General features: G+C 46.1%; 1 protein-coding gene across 1 annotated transcript in view; it reads left to right on the top strand.

Moving 5' to 3' along the window:
- Positions 1–1,277: 1,277 nt before the first annotated feature.
- The window catches only part of LOC111866230 (UDP-GalNAc:beta-1,3-N-acetylgalactosaminyltransferase 1), a 76,002-nt gene continuing 54,935 nt past the window's right edge, over positions 1,278–22,344 (top strand). The window contains exon 1 of the mRNA XM_023854988.2: positions 1,278–1,660. The gene's annotated coding sequence lies outside the window, so the exon portion shown is untranslated. The remainder of the gene's footprint in view (positions 1,661–22,344) is intronic.

Genomic DNA, 22,344 nt, shown 5'->3' with positions numbered 1-22,344 from the left:
GAAATGAAACATTTATCTGCATGCGCCCCTCTTCAGCGCCTGCACGGCTGGGTGGGTTTTATTCCCATTCGGTGTTTTAAGACTTTATCCATTGTTAAGTCGGTGTCCTGTGAATATGGGTATTGCATCTCGAAAAGACTGGGGCCCAGAGCAAGGGGGTCTCACACGCAAAATTGCAATCTTCTCGAAAAATGCTCAAACTGTTTTGACTCACTGTCAGTAACTTGCAGACGCCATTCCCTAAATAAAACTGCGTGGGTGGTATCTTCAAGAGAGACACGCTCTCTAGCGGCCGAACCGCATATACAAAAAGTATATTCAGTGTATTTTTACCGATTTTTAAAACTTAATTAAGGCTCATTTTATTACACTGCAAATAGCTGGGACTGTGTAGTATCTAATTATAAGATCAATAATGAAGTTTTATGGAAGGAAGGGCCGCGCCATAGCTCAAGCGGTTAGTCGCTGGCTTCCCACCGCGGCAGCCCGGGTTCGATCCCGGGTCTGGTCAAGTGGGATTTGTGGTGGACAAAGTGGCGCTGGGGCAGGTTTTCTCCGAGTACTTCGGTTTCCCCTGCCAATCTTCATTCCACCAATTGCTCCACAATTACCCTCACCTATTATCTGGGGCTGCTACAGTAGGCCAGAAGTGGCCGCAGTACAAGGGACTTAGTCCCACCCCACTAGCAATAAAAAAATATGTGGAAGGAAACGGGTTTGGCCTAATCTGAGATACTGTTCCACCATTTGCTGTGATGAACCGAGGATGACCACGAAACACCTCATACAGGATAGTCAAAGTAGGCTGAGATTTGAACCAGAGACTTCCTGAATACAAAGTAAGAATGCTACCCATCAGACAGTGACTTCTAGACTTGATCTTCCCCTTTAATCTGGTATCAAGGTTAGCCATCAGGACCCGTTTTATCTGTTCACTGTTAGGGGCACAACTAAAGAATTCATGCAGAACACACTCGCATCTCAAACGACTTAACCATTTCCATCGGAGTTTCTGACCTGGTCTCTTTGTGTGTATTATGACCAGTGACACACTTAACAAAAAGTATGCTATTCAGTTGTCCTTTTCACTACGAAATCGTCACAACTTTGCCATACCATGTCTTAGTAAGTGGCTACATGGCTGAGAATTGGTCACGTTTGACGATTTGTATTGTAACCGTGGATGATATTTGTGTTGGTGCCAGGGGAGGGAAAAAAATGTCATGAGAAGGGGAAGAAGAATAAAAAAACGGAAGTTCGAGATGAGTTAGCTGTCGACATGGCAACGTCGACTGGGGCGGGCTGCCGCTAGCGTGTGGCGCGTAGTCTGTTCTTTCAGCCGTCAGTCTGTTGAGTGAAGTTGTGAGGTTAGGTTTGTTGTTTTGTTACGTTTGCGTTGTGCCTGTATCATGGTTCTTATTCGGGCGCTGCCGTTACATTACTTGAGAGTAATCGAGTGACATGTATGGGGCGGGTTGTTGGAGTGAGATAGCCGTGATGCTACCGACGCCGACGCTGCTACGTAATCAATAACGCTCCAGAGCTGTGGAAGCAACATCAACATTCCCGGACCTAGGCGGATATATCCACGGATCCTCGTGGCTGGAAGCCGGTCGCTGTCTTCACTGACTGAAACACGACTGATTTTCATCTGGTTCAGGTATGTGAGTGTTCGTGTGTGCTGCAGTCTTTAAGACCAAGTTTTTGAATGGGTTGCTGTTAGTGTCTGGATAATGTGAAATGGAACCCTTGCGAAGGATAAAGATAAGTGGCATCGTGTTTTATTACCGTAATGTATTACTAAATAAAGCCTTTCGAAGACCTGGTACTCGACAATTGTGAACCACGCCCAGTGTTAATGGACGTCGCTAGGGCTACCTGCCTCGTGCGTGCACACAGCCCTCTCATTCACAAGTTTTATGACGATAGGCGCCTGCAGACGGGGGGAAGCAAGGTAGATATATCTCTACCCAAGGATTTTTTTGGGGTGGGGGAGGGATTACAAATTGGCCGAAAGAGGGAAATACACGTGATACTGATATTAACAGACGTATTTGTGAAAGGAAAGAGAGATGAAGTGACAGGAGGTTGGAGAGAACTGCATAATGAGGAGCTTCATAACTTGTACTCTTCTCCAAGTGTAATTAGAGTGATCAAGTCAAGGACTATGAGGTGGGAAGGGCATATGGATCTTAGAGAGATAGGATTGGACGATATGGATTGGGTTGATCTGGCTCAGGATAGGGACCCGTAGAGGGCTCTTGTGAACACAGTAATGAACCTTCGGGTTCCATAAAATGCTTGAAATTCTTCACTAGGTGCAGAATTGACGGCTCTTCCAGAAGGGTTGAGCTCCATGAGTAAGTAAGTCTACCTGGAATACAATAGGGCAATCGGTAAAAAATAGTCTCAAAACGTAAATTTTGTAAGAAAATTTTGGTGAAATTATATTTTGCGGAGATACTAAGAAAACAGGGTCTGCCCCGGCAACCGAAACTAAAAGTTAATTTAAAACAAACGCGACCCGAAGCCTAACCTAACCTTAAGTTTGTGTTGTTTAAGAAAAACGCTACAGAAAGGGGTGGGGACTGGCAAGTGTCTGCAGAGTGTCTCCGTAGAATTTTCTGGACCCCCCACCTCACGGAAAACAGGTTTGCCCCTTCTCAGAAGAGAAATCCTGGCAGTCCTCGTGCCTGGAACTGGTATGAACGTATCCTCAATGTCCAGTCACTGGCCCGATCTACTTTTGCAGTCAGTTCTACTTTCTACAAGTAGATTCGAGACTAATAATTAAGCCCCCGCGTTTATTCACGTATTTTTGTTGGGGCGTCTGTCACGACTCCATGTTTGTATGTATGATCTGTGTGTCGTGTATATTATTAAAATAGACAAGTGTGGGTCTAAGGCTACTGGCCGGGCAACCAAACGATCGGGAGTTTGATTCAGGCTCGAGTCTTCGTCACCGCCTCTAGAACCTCTGTAATGGGGACCACGCGGCGGCCTGGCATAGCGGTATGGCTCTAGACACGTATTCGGGAAGTGATCGGTTGGAATCTAGGTTGACGGCCAGTCAAACTTTACAGTTTTTTTTTTGTGGTTTGCCTCAGTTTTTTTACGGAATTTCCAGGATTTTTTTTATTGCTAGTGGGTTGGGACTAAGCCCCTTGTATTGCGGCCACTTCTGGCCTATTGTACCAGCCCCAGATGATAGGTGAGGGTGATTGTGGAGCAATTGTTGGAGTGAAGATTGGCAGGTGAAACCGAAGTACTCGGAGAAAACCTGCCCCAGCGCCCACTTTGTCCACCACAAATTCCACTTGACCAGACCCGGGATCGAACCCGGGCTGCCGCGTTGGGAAGCCAGCCACTAACCGCTTGAGCTATGGCGCGGCCTGTCGGCGAAGTTAGTGCCAACCAAAGCGGATAGAGTGGACCCCGTTCTAGACCCACTACTTCTCAGAAAATATGTGGTAGCGCCGGGAATCGAACCCGGACCTGTGGAATTGTAGCCAGGAACTCTGACTACTAGACCACAGAGGCGGTCTCCCGGTAAGTAGGCCTGCCAACAGTAGTCTGTGTGTCTGTCATCTGTTGTCATTTTCTTGAAAGGTGTCCATTATCGGTGGAAAGATCTCGAAACCTGTGTTGTATATTTGTGTAATATTGCCTTTTATAGTAAGACTGTTTAAACATGTCTGGATTGTGAGGACGCGTCTAGTATCGTAAAGTTTAGACAACTTATTTGCTTAGGAACCTGTAAACAAGTTACGTAGAGAGTGTGAACTCAGTCTGGTCATTGTTGCAAGATGTTACTTGTTGAAGATGGTCAGCCTATTGTTAATCGCACAGAGTTTGAATTTAAATGAACAAGCTCGTGAATATGGCTTAATATATTCTGTGATGACATGTTCTTAATCGTCTGTGCTACAGTATCTTCCAAAAAGATGTAAATTGCTTTAAGATTAATCACGTCAAGAGCGGGGGTAGCGTAGTCGTTATAGAGACTTGCTACGGGCTGCATAAGCCCCTGTGGGGCCAAGAATCTTTTCTCCACGTCGTCCAGACCGGCTCTGGGGCCCACCCAACATCTTATCCAATGGGTATACGGGGGCTCTATCCCCGGGGGTAAAGCGGCCGGTGCTTGAAGCTGACCGCTTGTCTCTAACGTGGATCTATACATCCACTCCCCCACACACCTTCATGGCTTAGTGCTTAATTAGTTAAGCACAGGAAAAACTTTACCATTACTTTACCTTTTACGTCAAGTGTAAAACAAATATGTCTACCGCGCGAAATCCGTATAAACTTGCAAATTCTTCATGAAATATGATTTGTATGTCAAGAATTATGTACGAACGTGGAAGCAGTGTCAGTCTCTTCGAGGTGATAGGCCCATTGGACAAAATTAGACTACGTGCATGTGTATACTGGCTGAAATAATACGCAGAATGAGTCATTAAACCGTGTAGTCTTTATTTTGTAATTTTTTGTGTGTGGTACCTTCACAATGCAGAATGGAGAATTGGGTTTCCCCAAAACCTCTTATTTTAATTATTATATTTCACCATCCCGTTGCATTGAGGCATTATCCTTATTATTAGAGTACACGTCAATAATGCAACAATATAAAAGACGTCAACAATATGTCATCCACTAAGAATTGTATTTTGATACTTTATGATGTTAAACCATTAAAATGTCAATAGGACATCAAAAGTATATTTTATGCATTAAAAGTGATTATCAGAATTTCTTAAACGTCTGTAGTTTTACATGTCTTTTTCGGCTTTTTTACAACATGTTTCGGCCTTATATGGGCCATCATCAGGTTATTTTCATTTTGGGTGGACCACTGCACTTGTTAACCGTGCTCCTTTCATGCACGGCAATGTTTAGTTCATTCTCATGACCTGTCATTGCACCCTGTTGCGGCTGTTGTAGTTTCTGTGTGTCCCTGTTGCGGGCTTTGTGTATATTCTATTTTATTTTATTATAAATTTGTTTGTAATTGAGTACACGACGGAATTTTTATTTAACGCAGAAAAGAATTATTATTATTTTACTGCAATTTGGTGTTCACCCGGTGGCAGTAGAACTTGCACTGATACAGACAAGGAAAGTCCATAAGATAAGGGAACAATACAAAACAAAATACATAAACACAATAAACAAGGTACACACAGTGCAAATCCAAACATGTAAAGTTATAAAAAGGCACGTGCTCGTGTTCCTTTCACTGCACTCGAACAAAGACACTTCACATTATTTCACTTGTTTCATTTAACTCCGCCTAAGGCCTCTGTACTTGCAACGGCTTTCCTAACCCTTTTTCTGAAAGTGTTTAGTTTACAGGGGAAAGACGCTGGTATGTCAGCAGGTGAACTGTTCCAATCCTTTATGGTGTTATCGTAATCACGTAAAGCGGCCCGGGCGTAAAGTGACCACTCACCTCCATCTAGCGCCGAGGTCAAGAAAATATGGATCTATACATCCACTCCCCCCACACGCCTTCATGGCGTAGTGCTGAATGAATTAAGCAGAGGGACAACTTTACCTTTATCGTAATGACATAAATGCCCCATTAAACGCTGAGGTTTAAATAAGGCCCGTGCTCGTCTGGATACCACCCCAGGCGGCTGGACCCCCCCCCCACTTCTCACCATTAAAACAAGATTTATTAAAACTTCGTCAAAAAGACACAGAAATTCCGGACTTTTCGACGACGAATTATTATGACTTGTTTTGTGTGCCTGGCTGCGTATCATGCGTTGATTGTCACGATACACATGCAAGAGAAGAGTGTTTATGGAATATGTCGCCCCAAGGTGGCCACCTGGTTTGCCTGCCCTGTCGCCTCGGCCTTGGGTTTAAATGTTACACTTATCCCGGCATTGATGTCTGTGGAGGGCGCTTCTTACTGTTTCATGGCTTCTTGTGGTCTCGTTAAGTGCGTGTGTGAGGAAGGAGAAATGGGGCAGTCTTTATCAGCTGCGAGGCCGTGACTGGCGCCGGCTGAAAGGAGGCATGGAATGTGGGCCGAAGATAAGCGGCAGTTGCATCGCTGTCCAGTAATTCTTATCCGACGAGGACTTCGATTTCTGACTGTCAGTTTTTTAAATTGCACAGAGGCCGAGTTTATATGACGGTCGACCTCAAAATTCCCCAGCTTTCTCCTGTCTTCCTTTGCAGTCGTACGTATTATCGAATGATGCGTTGAGGCCGACGTTCAACGCCATCTCCCACGAATGTCACGCGCGAATAGTCAATTGTAGACCAGAGGCAAGAGATTTTTCTCTTCTGCATAACGTCCATACTGGCTTTGGGGCCCACTTAACCTCCTACACAGTGGGTTCCGGGGGTTCATTCCTCTGGGTTAAGGAAGAAGAGGCGTGAAGCTGACCACTCACCTCAATCTAGTGTCGAGGTCAAGAACGGTGGAGCTATACCTGTTCCACCATACGTCTTCATGGCGTGGTACTTAATTAGTAAAGGTCAGCAATAACCTTTACTCAGAGAATAGACAAGATGCACTGAAACAAAGTACTGCTCGCTCGTCCGAAACTACATGCGTTCATGCAGTGTGCAAAACACTCCACAGCTCGTTGCTGTGGTAGCACGAAGTTCCGTAAGGATGATGATGTAGCTGACGAAGTGATGTCCTGTCACTCTTGGGTTGTGTTCTCGACATATTGGCCACTTAAGAGCCTTGAATTTAGGAGCTGGGATAGCTCAGTCGGTATAGATACTGGCTACGGGTTGGACGACCAAGGGTCAAGAATTTTCTCCACGTCGTCCAGATCGGCTCTGGGTTCCACACAGCCTCCTATCTAATGGCTACCGGGGGCTCTTTCCCCGGGGGTAAAGCGGCAGGGGCGTGAAGCTAACCAGTCACCTCGAGCTAATGACGAGGTCAAGAAAATGTGGATCTCTGCATCCACTTCCCCATGCTCCTTCATGGCTTAGTACTTAATTATTAAGCACAGGAACAACTTAATTTTACTTTTAAGAGCCTTGAGTTTGATCACTCTGCAAGGTGCTCGTGTTGCTATATATAGCACTGACGTAGGCGGGCGTCTCCCACACGTAATCAATGCTGTGCTCCATAAAGTAACTTACCACTGCCAGGACATGAGAATCCGTCTTACCGCAGCAGGAGACGTGCCAGTCGCCGGCTTCCCACCTCCGCGGCCCGGATTCGAGCTCATGTCAGATCATGTGGGATTTGTGGTAGACAAATCGGTACTGAGGCAGGCTTTCTCCGAGTACTTCGGTTTCCCCTGCCAATTCTCATTCCACCGACTGCTCCACATTCGTCGTCATCTCTCATCTGGGGCTGGTACAGTAGGCCCACCAGTGGCCGAGGCACCAAGTGGACTCGGTCTCACCCCCACCCCAAGAAACTAGAAGGGGTTCAGCACTGACTTATTGTATACGTAGTTTCACTTGATGTAGCAGATACCTAGCGGGTTGGCCCAGAGGTAAAATTCTGTTTTCGTGTTCCGGGTGTGATCTGTTGGGTTCTAGGCTGAGAGAGAGACCTGATTTTCGTGGATTTCCTCAGTTTTTCTAGGCAAATACCACGATAGATACTCGATTAGGCTACGGCCGGCTTTTTTTAAGGCCTCTCTAATTCGTTGTTCACCGACATAATGCTGTCGGGAGACTGGGAGCTCCGTGAATTGGTTGCCGGCTCGACAACGCTTTCCAACCGTCTGCGTATGCTACAGAACACATTACAGTGACTGGCTGAACGGTCGGGGTTCGAGTCCCTGAAAGGGCAAGATTTTTCTCTTCTCCACAACGTCCACACCGGCTCTGAGGCGCACGCGTGCCCCTAGCTGATGGGTGCGGTGGCTGTTTCCCCGGAGGTAAAGCCTCATGGATGTGAAGCTGACCACTCTCATCTAGTGCCAAAGTTAATGTGAGGATCAATACCTCCATTCGCCATGAGCCTTCTTGACGTCGTGTTTAATTAATTAAGCACGGGGAGAATATGTCTCGTAATGAACTTCGGGATAGCGCATTCGGTGTAGCGACTGGCTTCGGGCTAGACAGTCGAGGGGTCGGAGTTCAAGTCCTAGTGGAGGGCAAGAATTTTCATTCTTCCATGTCTTCCAGACTGGCTCTGGGGCCCACCCAACTTCCTGTCCAATGGGTACCGGGGGCTCTTTCATCCAGGGTAAAGCGGCCGGGAAGTGAAGCTGTCCACTCACCTCCAACTAGTGTCGAGGTCAAGAAAACGTGGGTCTATTTTTTTTATTTGCTAGTGGGGTGGGACTAAGTCCCTTGTACTGCGGCCACTTCTGGCATATTGTACCAGCCCCAGATGATAGGTGAGTGTTATTGTGGAGCAATTGGTGGAATGAAGATTGGCAGGGTAAACCGAAGTACTCGGAGAAAACCAGCCCCAGTGCCACTTTGTCCACTACAAGTCCCACTTAACCAGACCGGGGATCGAACCCGAGCCGCCGCGGTGGGAAGCCAGCGACTAACCGCTTGAGCTATGTGGCAAACGTGGGTCTATACATCCACTCCCCCACACGTCTTCATGGTGTAGTGCTTAATAAGCACAGGGACAACTTTACCTTACACGAACTTCATGCTATGACCGATTGAAGGGTTAAGAGTGAGCGGGATTGTCTGCCTCCCAGGCTGCGGGACACGTACGTCGAGCGGGATAGCTTCATGGTAGGCGGTCTGCAGCTGGGATAAGGCTCGGCACGGGGTCTGTCATCTGCATTCGGATTGATTAGAAATGGGCCCTTGGCTGACCCAAATCTCGACATGGAGTCTCCGTGCGTCATGAGATGTAGCTGCTTGGTGGAGCATCTCCGCACCGGCGCACAAGGACGGAAATGCTGTGACGAGGACACACGTCCTGACTCTGTGGTTCACTAAATAAAAAGGGCCCTGCTTCCTGCAGACTGACAGATATATCCCCCTTAATTGTTTCGTACGCGACGCGTGGAAGAGCGCATTCATTGTCGCATCATTCGGCGCTGACTTCCGCAGGAAGATTCGTGAACCATTCACGCTCCACAATTAAAAATGCGGATATGAGGTTTTCACAGCGGTGACTACCGTGACGCCGTGTAGTTTCATATATAGAAATATGTTTAAAATGAAAGTTTCATTTCTATATATGAAGAGGTTATTCGGAAAGTAAAGATACAAAGTCCAAAAAATATTTGTAAAGCATTTTTCTTTCTAGAGTCACTTGTAGCACATTTACAACACACGTTTATTTACTGATATGTTGGGATTTTGGACTCTATCCATCGTCCTGGTTTTTAAGATAAATAAAAACACGACGTTTCGGAAACTGGATCTGTTTCCGTCCTCAGGTGAAGGAAAACACCTATTCAGTTGGGTCCCTTAGAAAGAGCTAGCCTCAATCACTGGACCGATCCAGTTTCCGAAACGTCGTGTTTTTATTTGTTATCTTAAAAACCAGGACGATGGATAAAGTCCAACATCCCAACATATCAGTGTGTTATACACCATCGTCAGAATCCTATAGAAACTACGTTTATTTACATTTCAACACAGTCACCATGGATCGCAAAGCACTTAGTGAGTTTGGGAACGAGTTTTTTTTTATTTCAGCATCGTGGAAATCTCTCTGCTCTCTTAGCCATATCGTCACCGCGTCTTGAACCTCATCATCACCCGAAAAAGTATATCCAGCCAGACTTTCCTTAAATTTAGAAAACAAGTGATAGGCTTGGTGCAAAGTCTGGGCTCTGTGGTGGAGGAGGCCATACTTTCCACTTGAAGCACTGGAACAACTCCTGCGTGGCGCGAGGGGTGTGAGGGCGGGCGTTATCGTGCAGTAAGCAGACTCCTTGTGTCAGCATTCATCTCCGCTTGTTTTGAATAGCCCGTCGCAGTTTCATCAGCATCTCACAGTAAGCAGAAGCATTGATGGTGTCTCCTCGAGGCAAGACATTGACGAGAAATGGACCCTTCCTGTCCCAGAAGATGTTTGCCATGATTATTCGGTGCGATGGTGAGATTTTGAATTGTTTTGCTGTTAGTGAGTGTTTGTGGCGCCATTGCATTGATTGTCGCTTATTCTCAGGCGTGTGATGAGATACCCAAGTTTCATCTCCCGTCACAAAACAGCCCGGAAAATCGTCATCCTGATCCTCGTAGCGTAGACACTCGATTTTTCTTGTGATCATCTGTGAACATTTTCGGCACCCAAAGCATACACAGTTTCCGATAGCCCAGTCTTTTTGTAACAATTTCATGGAGAACACTTCTTGACACTTCTGGACACTGTTGATGAAGTTCATCGATGGTTAAACGTCTGTCAGCACGAAAGTTTTCATCAATTTTTTGAACAATTTCATCAGTGACAATGGATGGCCTTCATCATGAACATCACTTCTGCCCCCTTCAAATTCACAACACCATTTTGCCACGTTTTGCCTATTCATAACATCTTCACCGTACACAGAAACAAGTTGGCGATGAATTTCAGCAGCAGCTTCTCCTTTCGCGAGAAGAAATCGAATTACTGCACGAACCTCACATTTGGCGGGATTTTGAATCGACACGGTCATTTTAAACACATACTGCAAGCACAACGTTGCCGTGACTGTGGCCGGGGAATTCTTCCCTGTCATACGTCCCCAATGTCACACGGCAGAATTGCCATTTATGAGAAAAAGAATTCCTTGCAATTTTACTGGGCTTGTATCTTTACTTTCCGAATATTTTCGAAATGCAATATAACATGCAGTTTTAAATTTTTTTTAATCGCAGGGTTTTTCGCCTTTGTCCATCGTCCGGTATTCTAGAAACTAGAAAACACAACGTTTCGGAAACTGGATCTGTTGAGAATGGTGGAGCTATACCTACACGCCCACGCATGTCTTCATGGCATGGTATTTAAGCACAGGAACAAATTTATCTTAACTTATTTTACATTGTTTGTATTTTCTCTCTCTTACTCTCTCTCTCACTCACTCTCCCGTATATTCATTTCATTTTGATGTCAACTTTCTGCTTTTTGTCTTAATGCGTGCTGTGTGTTCTCTCATTCCGTTGCAACAAAGTGTATTCCGTTTTGATTTTATGCGCGTTAACGCAGATACGATCATTATGTTCCACAGGCCACGAGTATGGGGTGCGCTGCGGGCTCCTTGCCAATGCTATTTATATATGAAACCGGTTATTTTAGTCTGTTTTCCATATTTTGAAAGAAAAATAAAAGTAGGCTAATGAGATCTCCATGCTGTCTGTGCACCCCCCCCTCCATTATCTTTTGAATCCAATAACTGATTTTTAGGAAACTTGGTATGTGTATCATGACACCTGAGCCCCATTCAACGGCGTACTTAATAAATCCCACCAATCTGTGTATACCCTTAACATTACTAGGTAACGGCTCTGTAAAAACGTTACCGACGCAACGAATACACACGCAGTAATAGAAGAATTGTTGGACGCGTCGTTGTCTATGCGGTACGTGTCGTAAGAAAGAAAATAGAGGATTAGTTCTTCGCACTGGCGGGGTCCAATACCTCCACCGTGACCCTGCGAGTCGTAGGAGGCGATGAAAAGGGAAGTGTCAAATCTGAGACAGTAAAATATGATCGCGAGTACCACGGGACTCCGACCCGAGAACAACTGCGCTGGCGAGCACCAGCAGCAGTTGTGAACGACAGACCCGTCCTCTCGTCAGAGAGAGCGCCCGAAATCAACAAACCTGCAACTGATAGTAATAAAAATCTGGTCTTAAGCCCTAGAAGGTTGCTTTATTGCAAGACAAACTGGCCTACTGACCGTCGGTCGTAACATAACTTTGACTTTGAGTTCTTCCCAGAACTTCTTGTTTCCTTTAATTACCCAGGCTAGCCGTGATTGGCCGGAAGATGAATCTTGTAATGCATGAGGAAGTCTGTCGAACTGGCAACGCTGGTTTCTCGGTCACGCATATAATGTTCCCTTCTTTGGAACGTGAAAACGGGTTGATATGGGTGCGTCCGAATGTGTGACCAGGCCGAATGTCAGTACACCTGTTGCTGGAAGAGATGCCTATACCTGTGTGGCCTTCTTAATATGTTCTGAGTGTTGTTTTACAATATGACGCTGTAGGGAACAGGCTTATACAGCGGCGAATTGGTACACATTTGGATGCTAGCGGTCATAGTGACGCTATGTAGTCAGAGTTACTGACAGCATCGTTAAACAAACAGAAACAAGAAAATTTCTTCCCCTGAAGTTATACAGGGTGTGTCATTTAATACGCAACCCAAATTTCTAAGTAAATGTACGCTTACATATGACGTTGTTATTACTTCCTTGTCAGTGTACGTACTGCTAGAACCCCCAAGTAATATTCGAGGATTAACGGACGTTATATTTGTTAATACACCCTGCTCAACGTTGTAGATGAGGTTAGGAGTTTAGTAAGCAGGGTGACACTGATATGAACATTATTAGGAAGTTAGGGAGAGTCCAGAGCGGTAGGAACAGTTACTGATTCCATTTCTGTAAAACAATACGTACCTTTTTGTTTGCGTCTTAAATGACACATCCTGTATATAGATACCAGGCCCAACGTATCTTTTTTACGACCTTGTATAGCTAAATATAAAGGGCAGCGAGTTCTAGATATGCGTGTATCTGACGAACCTTAACGTACCTTTGAATGCTTAAGTGAACAGTAAAACGTAAAATTGTCCCTGTACTTAACTAATTAAGCACTAAGCCATGAAGGCGCATGGGGGAGTGGCTGTATAGATTAATGTTTTCTTGACCTCTGCACTAGCTGGAGGTGAGTGGTCAGCATCACGCCTCGGCCGCTTTACCACCGGGGAAAGAACCTCTGGTACCCATTAGATAGGTTTGGCGGACCCCAGAGCCGGTCTGGAAGACGTGAAGAAGAAAAAATTCTTGACCCGGGACTCGAACTCCGACCACTCTTTTCTTTCATTGCTAGTGGGGTGGGACTAAGTCCCTTGTACTGCGGCCAATTCTGGCTATTGTACCAGCCCCAGATGATAGGTGAGGGTGATTGTGGAGCAGTTGGTGGAATGAAGATTGGCAGGGGAAACCGAAGTACTCGGAGAAAACCCGTCCCAGCGCCACACTGTCCACCACAAATCCCACTTGACCAGACCCGGGATCAAACCCGGGCCGCCGCGGCGGGAAGCCAGCGACTAACCGCTTGAGCTGTGTCGCGGCCTACTCCGACCACTGTAACTAGTCGCTACAGAGACTACGCTATAGGAACCATAAATTAATTGCATAATTATACTATTTGGAGCCAGGATAGCTGAGTCTGTATATAGTGTGCCTGCGGACTGGACGGCCAGGGTTCGATTTCTGGCAAGGGCAAGATATTTTTTTTTCTACTGCATATCATCCAGACCGGCTCTGGGGCTCACCCATTCTCCTGCCTAATGGTACCGAGGGTTCTTTCCCTGGGGCGTAAACCGGCCGAGGCGTGAAACTGACTATCTAGTATCGAGGTCAAAAATGGTGGAGCTATACCTCCACTCCCACATACGTCTTCGTGGCATAATGCTTAATTAAGCACAGGGACAACTTTACCCGTACCTTAACAGAAAGTGTATCACTTAACTGTCCGTTTCCCCACGCCAAGTTTTGACTTATCGAAAAGCTAACCAGTAGTCCACGACCTTTATTTTTTTTTGGCCTTTGTCTCTCTGTCTCCTCACCCTGCTGCAGTCGCTGTATTACGTCACCACTTGCACCCCTGTTATATACCCCCACCCTGGAACCCAGTCTCACGTGGAAATGCGAGGGCAGCTACTAGCGGGGAAGCGAACCGTGAATGCTTAAATAGGTTGTGTTTATTGTTCGGACAGCACGCAGTCGCATTAATATGCTGTGCAGCTGTTGTCTGCGAGATATGATTAGTGTTTAGAAGAGATGTCTGTGGGGCTGGGTTTGAGGCTATGGCGGTTGTGACTATGAAGCGTAAAGTCTTGGTTGTCATACTTATGGAGCTGAGCCCTTCTTGAGGAGCCGCCAATTCTGCAGCTACTCAAGAATTTCCCAGCATTTTATGGAACCCGAAAGTTCATTACCGTGTTCACAAGAGCCATCCACTGGTCCCTATCCTGAGCCAGATCAATCCAATCCATACCATCCCATCCCTCTAAGATCCATTTTAATATTGTCCACCCACCTATGCCTTGATCTTCCCAGTGGTCTCCTTCCTTCTGGCTCTCCCACCAATATCCTATATGCATTCCTCTTCTCTCCCATTCGTGCTACATGCCCTTCCCACCTCATCCTCCTTGACTTGATCATTCTAATTATACTTGGAGAAGAGTACAAGTTATGAAGCTCCTCATTATGCAGTCTTCTCCAACCTCCTGTCACCTCATCTCTCTTCGGTCCAGATATTCTCCTCAACACCCTGTTCTCGAACACCCTCAGTCTGTGTTCCTCCATTAATGTCATAGACCAAGTTTCACGCCTATACAGAACCACAGGCAAAATTATGGTTTTGTATATTCTAATTTTTATGTTTTGGACAGCAGACGAGAAGACAAAAGGCTCTGGACTGAATGGTAGCAAGTATTACCCGAGAGTCTTGGCTGACAGCTTGACTTTTCGGAGGAAGGTGTTATTTGTATCTTCAGGGTCAAAGAGTAATCGAAAGAAGAAATCAGGAGAAAGACGGTTCTTGCCCTCACACTGAGGTTGGTCAGCTGGAATTCGGATGACGCACAGGAAGGATATAGCGACGCGACATTGATGCCATTCCATAGACTGTAAGTTGGAGTAACAGGATACCATATCCGAAATCAGAGTACGTCGTGGCAGCTTGGGTTGGCGGTGAGGGTTAGGGGGGAGGTGATACGTTTCACGTCATAGTCGAAGTCAAAATTACTTTACGACTGGCGGTTTATCGCCAGTCAGTTTGGGCGACAAGCCCCTTGAGACTCATGACCAGAGATTTTTTAAATTGAACCATTGCGGTTGTAGTCCTCTCTGACGAGAGGATGGGTTTGTCTCTTTTGAATATGCTCGACACATATAACATGTTATCGGAAACTCTTCCTTGTGCACTACACACAGGTCCTCTGTCAGTCCAAGCTTTGCAGAGCAGGTCATGCTTATCTTATGGACGTTACGCTGCAACGGCAGCTTAATCACTTGAACGGTCATAAACTTGACCACCGCCAAGTTGAAGCCTCTTGTATTTTCTGTGTCTGGTTTCGCCTTATCCTATACCGCGAATACTTTCCAGGACACGGGGAACTGCAAAAATATATTGAATAAACACTCGCGGACCCCCGATAATGTATGGTCCTGCGGTGTGGGAGTTGAGCATGGGGCTAATTACTTGTCATCGTAAAAAATAATTTTGTTACGAAATGTTACAAAGAAGTCAGAAGGAAAGAGACCACTAGGAAAACCAAGATGTAGGTTGTGGATAATATTAAAATGGATCTTAGAGATATGGGACGGGGTGGTATGGAATGGATTCATCTGGCTCAGGATAGGGTCCAGTGCAGGATTCGTAAACATTGCAATCAACCTTCGGGTTCTTAAAGTATTGGCAAATTCTTGAGTAGCTGAGCGACTGGCGGCTTCTCAAGAAGGGCCCAGCTCCATGCAGTCAGTCAGTAGCTAGGGTAGGACGATTGATGAAGTGGAAATGGATTGGTGATTTAGTATGTAACGGCTGTGCCCTAGAGGAGGTACTACTGTCCTGGCATTTCCCTGGAGGGACTGAGGAAAAGCAGCAAAATGCTTCCCTGAGAATAGTCGGTGTCCCGGGTACAAGGCTAGAGCATTACCGCTACAGTAGCCTGCTGGGTGAAGTGGGTGCTGGCGGACGGTGTGCCCAGGCAGGGCAGCAGTTGACCCTTGCGGAGGCAGAGGTAAAGACAGAAAGACAATCAGTTTGCTTCTGTTTCGGAACGGGAATGTAGTACCAGAAGAGGAAGGAGGAGAAGATAGAGTAGGAGGAAGAGAAGGAGAAGAAGAAAGAGTAGGTGGAATAAAAGAAGGAGGAGAAGAAAGGGTAGTAGGAGGAGAATGAGGAGGAAGGGAAAGAGTGGGAGGAGGAGAAAACAGGGTAGGAGGAGAAAGAGCAGGAACAGGATAATGAGGAGAAGAAAGAGAGAGGAGGAACAGGAGGAGGAGAAGAAAGTTTAGGAGGAAGAGAAGGAGAAGAAAAAGTGGGAGGAGGAGAATGAGAAGAGCATAAGGAGGAGAAGAACAGTAGGAGGAGGTTAATGAGGAGGAAGAGAAATAGAAGAAAGAGTGGGAGGATGAGAAGGAGAAGAAAGGAGGAAAAGAACAGAGTAGGAGGGGAGGAGAAGAAAGAGCAGGAAGGGGAAAATGAGAACATAAGAGAGGGAAGAGTGAGAGGAGGAGAATGAGGAGAAGAAAGAGCGGGGGGAAGAGAATGAGGAGAACATAAGGAGGAGAAGAAAGAGTGGGAGGAGGAGGAGAATGAGGAGAAGAAGAGTACGGGGATAGCATAACATTGGTACCAGGGCCGCGAGAAGAAAAGTAAAGCTGTGTCTATGCTTCATTACGGCTGGAGCATAAAGCTGACCGCTCATCTCCGTCTGTTGCCGGGCCAGTAATGCATGGAGCTACACTTTCACTCCCCCATTCATCTTCATGGCGTGGTGCTTAATTACGGATCAGACCATGAAGAATTGTGGTGGAGTGGAGGGATAGCTCCATGCTTTTTAACCACGGCACTAGCTGGAGGTTAGCTGTGAGCTTCACGCCCCGGTCGCGTTATCTTTCGAGAGACATCCCCGATACCCTTGAAGGATGGGCCCCAGAGCCAGTGGAGGAAGGGAAGGGATTTCTCTTGCCTGAGAGGAATCGATTTAGTCCGTACCGTGGCCTGATCACTATGCTGACTGAGCTACTCTGGCTTCCTGATGGCTTTAACCATTCACATACCAGTCAATCTCCGGGATTGGGTTGCATGTCGCAGTGTTTAAGAGCTGGTCTTCAGACTTGGTAATGGCAAGTCTTTCACATGTCGTAAACTCCCCTGTCCACTTGACGACCTCCACGGGGACGAGATGTGGCGCCATCTGTCCGAGATTGCCTCCGTCTGTCTCCTCACTGTAGTGACGGATGAGCTACGAGTGGTCCGCGAGATCTGCCAAATTAACTGGAATACAGTAAACACTCGATAATCCGGTTACAGTTAATCCGGATTCGAGATATGAAAAATGAAGAATTCAGTTCACAGCTGAGTACACACTTTAAAAAGACACGTGGGATTTAGGAGCAAGAGGAATTTCAGACTGTGCTGAGGGCAGCTGGAGACACTGAAATCCCGCAATAAAATATCCAAGATTGGCTTCAGCTGGATAAAGGAGACCCTGGATTTCAGCTTCTGACACAGGAAGAAATTGCAAGAAGGATATTTTTATTTATTTTCAACAGTACTACCCATATTATGAAGTGACAGGAGGTTGGAGAAAACTGCATAATGAGGAGCTTCATAACTTGTACTCTTCTCCAAGTATAAGTAGAATGATCAGGTCAAGGAGGATGAGGTGGGAAGGGCAGGAATGTAGATAGGATATTGGTGGGAAAGCCAGAAGGAAAGAGACCATTGGGAAGACCAAGGCGTAGGTGGGTGGACAATATTAAAATGGATCTTAGAGAGATAGGATGGGATAGTATCGATTGGAATGATCTGGCGCAGGATATTGACCAGTGGAGGGCTCTTGTGAACACGGTAATGAACCTTCGGGTTCCATAAAATGCTGGGAAATTCTTGAGTAGAGCTGCAGAATTGGCGGCTCCTCAAGAAGGGCTCAGCTCCATAAGTCAGTAAGTAAGCACTGCATGTATTATTAAATTCTTCATTTATTTGTCTTTTACTGCTCCCATTTGCTTCATTAATCTGGATCATCTCCCCCCAATTTATCCGGATTAGCGAGGATTTACCGTATAAACCTCTGTCTTTTATCAAAACTGACGCTCATGAAATCACAGTTCGGCTTTTATGCTGTTCTTGAATGAAATTCCATTGGGTTGTCAGGATGTGTACATAGTTCGTTCTTGTGTCCAGGAGATACCGCTTTGGCTTCGACGGAACGATATATCGATGCGCGTTACCACGTAGTGGAATGCTATTGGAGATGCATCGCACATGATTTTTTGACTTTATTAGAGTTTCCCGTCAACCCAAAATTTAAATTAACGTGATGTAATTAACATATAACTACACGGTAAGGTCAAATTATAAAGTTTTCCACATACTTAATTAAGCACAATGCAATGAAGTCGTATGGGAAATGGAGGTATAGCCCCACCACAGTTGACCTTATCTCTAGCTGGAGGTCATTGGTCGTCTTCATTCTCCAGCCACTTTACCCCAAGTGAAGGAGCTCCCGGTACCATTTGGATGGAATGCTGTTTGGACCCCAGAGTCGAACTGGATAGTACAGAAAGTAGAAAAATCTTTCCCCATGTTGGAATCGAACCCCGGCCGTCTTGCCCGTTGCTATACTGACTGTGATATCTCTGCTGTTGGGTTTCGCTTAGTGGGGGGTGGAGTCCAGCTGGGTCCACTCGGCACGGCGGCCACTGATTGGCCTATTGTGCCTGCCCTGGGTGATTATGATGATTGAGAATGTGGTAGAATGAAGATTGGCAGGGGAAACCGAAGTACTCTGAGAAAACCCGCCCCAGCGCCGTTTTGTCCACCACAAATCCCACTTGACCAGACCCGGGATCGAACCAGGGCCGCCGTGGTGGGAAGCCAGCGACAAATCGCTTGAGCTATGGCGCGGCCTTGCTCTAGCTATAAGACAAATTTGCATAGGTCACTTAGCGTTGTGATGAGTGACTAGGAATATGAGTGGCTAATTTATATGATCACAGACACGCTATATTTAGTTACGTACTAATCCTTCCTTGGAAAAATTGTCAGCTCTTAGAGAGAAATAGGTTTCTTGTTTCGTATTCGGAACAGTTGCTTCCGCAAAGCATTGATCGAAACCGGGTTAGCACTAAGTCGCGCGAGCACTTCTGTGACACGAGTAAACTGAGGAACTGGTATAAAAACACAAACTTTTCCAACAGTTTTGACCGTATTGACCAGTACTGACGTAATATTTCTCCTCTTATCACCAAGGGGCATTTGTGAAGTAATCGATACATTAATTGCAGAGGATCGATGTATCGACGTTGCCGCTGTACGCAGTACAATGTACCGTCGATCTGATCGTTCTTGGCGTTATAAGGCATACGTTTCATACGGTTCAGGTGCAGAAATCACCTTCAGAGCACGTAGTTGTTTTGCGTATAAAATTCGTATATATTTTCTTCTGATGCCTGCAGTTACAACGGCGCTGGCCTGTGCTTACCTCGCGAGAACGGAAGATTCGAATCCTTATGTTGTTGAGTGCCGGCACTCTCGAAAGATCCCATATTGTCCTGGTATGGGAGCCCTCACTGGACACGTGACAGGAGGGTGATTTACTGTCTTGTTTCTGGCCTCGATGTGAAACTGTTGGTGTTTAATGTGCACACTGAACTATGGGCGCCAGCAACATTCATTTTCGGGGGGGGGGATGAGCTGTCAGTTTTCAGTTGGGCGTAACTAAGTAACTGAGTCCTTCCTGAGAAACCTCCAGTCGCTTAGCTACCCAAGAATTTCCCAACCCGAAGGTTTATTATCGTGATCACAAGACATTTCCAGTGGTCCCTATCCTCAGCCAGATCTTTCCAGTCCACACCACCCCATCTTATCTTTCTAAGATTCATTTTGATATTATCCTTCCACCTACATTCTACTCACTCACTCACCTACTACCTACCTACCTACCCACCCACCCACCTACCCACCCACATACCTACCTACCTACCTACCTACCTACTCCTAGTGGCCTCTTCTGGTTTTGCCACCAAAATTCTGTATACATTCCTCTTCTCACCCATACGTGCTACATGCCCTGCCCAACTCACCCTTCTTCACTTGATCATTCTAATTATACTTTGTGAAGAGTACAGAAAATTTGCTTGCAGGTTTACGTTTAACTCTTTTAAGACTGAGTTGCCCGTGTGGTTAATTAAACACAAAACCATGAAGGCATGTGGGAGAGTGGAGGCTGTGTGGGCCCCAGAACCGGTCTGGACGGTAAGGAGGACAGAAATATTTGTTGCCACCCGGGAATCGAACCCGGCCCATCCAGCCCGTATCCCATCGCTATACCGACTGAAAGCTACTGAAGGAATACGTTTATCTATTTATATCTTTCCATCCTTTTTAACCTTCATTTCTTATTTTGAAAAAAAAATAAAAAGGGGCTTATGAGATCATCCTGCTGTCTGTGTATACAGCTGTGTTTGTCCAGTTGTCTGTGTAGCTCTCCTTAATTTTTTAGGCTGTTGAGGTTTATGAAATCACTTTTTTTTTAATGCCAGTGGGGTGGGACTAAGTCCCTTGTACTGCGGCCACTTCTGGCCTATTGTACCAGCCCCAGATGATAGGTGAGGGTGATTGTGGAGCAATTGGTGGAATGAAGATTGGTAAGGGAAACCGAAGTACTCGGAGAAAACCTGCCCCAGCGCCACTTTGTCTTGCTGTCTCTCTGTGTGAACACCCTCTCCCAAAATTTTTGTTAGGAGACTTAGGAGATCACCTTGCTCTCTGTGGCCCCTCAAAATTTTTTTTCTGTATCCGTTTTTATCAAAGGAAAGTAGGCGACTAGTTCTTCACAGAACTTTTTGTTCAGCTTTTGTTTTATTGCAAAAATGCTCGGTGACTTGCACCTTTTGAATTCGTTAGAGGTCAGGGAACGGGGAAGTTGCGCTGACAAATCTGGACGGGATTGTAACTGGAGACCCTTGACACTTGAATGTAGCCGAAACCGCAGAGCACCCTGTAGTATCTCTGGACATGGGGTAACGATTTTTCTCTCGCCTGGATTGTGTGGCAGAGCACGGAACTGTGGAATGTGGCGAGTGCACGGAGCGCCGTGCAGAAAGTTCATATTTTTCTTGTTTTCCGCAAACTTCCTGAAGTAGCTGCGGATGTCAGCACCGTCCCGTTTCCCCAGCTTTACACAGTAAAGTCTGCCGGGTGCATTTGAAAGGTTTATTCTTGCAATCTTACAGGTTGTTCCTTCTAACAACTCACGGCGTACCCTGTCACGTTCCTTGTTTTCCCACAGCTGACTGTGTAACATAGTTGCGCTTGTTTCATAAGAACACACCCACTGAGAATTGAACGGGGAGTCCCCTGCTTTCTCGCGTATTCCTATCCAGTCTTACGCGTTACCGACTGATGCGTCGAAGCCGATGTTTGACGCCATATCTTGGGATTAACACGCACAAATATTCAATCGTAAAACCGTCTCCATCATATACTACCCTTCGCAGGGGGCACGCGGTAGCGTAGTTGATTGAGGCACTATGCTACAAGTCGGAAGGTCGCGGGATCGAATCGCGATGAGGTCATCTGATTTTTTTATCCTTCCAGCCGCACTATGGCCATGGGGTCGACTCAGCCTCTAACAGAAATGAGTACCAGGAATATTCTTGTAATATTCTTGGGGGATAAAGGGCGGCCGGCGCGTAAGGCTAACAACCTTACCGCCATCTGTGAGCAGATTGTCTAGAAAATGTGGGAGCCTCGACGTCTCACAACGTTATGGGCCTCTACGGCCTGTTACAAGAATACCTTTACTTTTTTACTCTTGTACTCACAGAATAGACACGATATACTTAAACTGAAGACTGCCTGCTCATTCGTAACCCACTCCATAACTCGCATCCACAGTTAATTGCTTTGGTAACCTGAAATTGCGTAATGACTGGTAAATTGCACATATGTCTTCTGAGATATAGCGTTGTGGTCCGTTGAAAGTCAACCGAAGTTTCGGAGAAACATCGCTTCCATCTTCAGCCTAGAAAAGTGAGCCAAGCAAAATACGGCTTATCCTTTGACCCTGAAGATTGACGCGACACGTTCCTCCGAAACGTCGGTTGACTTCCAACGGACTACGCGACGTTATGTCCCAGAAGATAAAAAACTCTTCTTAACCTCAAATCATTTTTATATTGTTAGAAGGTTAGGTTAAGGCAAAGTTGCCAATATCCCTAACCATCACACCCCAAACACCTGTAGCCGACGTTTAGGCAAAGCTCTATAAATTCTTCATGGAGGCAAGTGAATAAATTGGATGCTTCGGCCTCTGATTGCAGGCAATAAACACTTTGTGTGAGATCTGTGAGCCTGTCGGCCATAACTGTGACGCCGTGTAGTCTGGCAAACGTATACCAGTATTTCGGAGGAATGTGCTGCCTCCATCTTCAGGTCAAGAAAGCGTGGATCTATACATGCACTCCCCCTTACGT

Source organism: Cryptotermes secundus, unplaced genomic scaffold (assembly GCF_002891405.2).
Source record: "Cryptotermes secundus unplaced genomic scaffold, Csec_1.0 scaffold834, whole genome shotgun sequence".
NCBI classification, from domain to species: Eukaryota; Metazoa; Arthropoda; class Insecta; order Blattodea; family Kalotermitidae; genus Cryptotermes; species Cryptotermes secundus.
The sequence above is the reverse complement of the archived record's forward strand: the minus strand, read 5'-3'. Positions and strand labels throughout refer to the sequence as shown.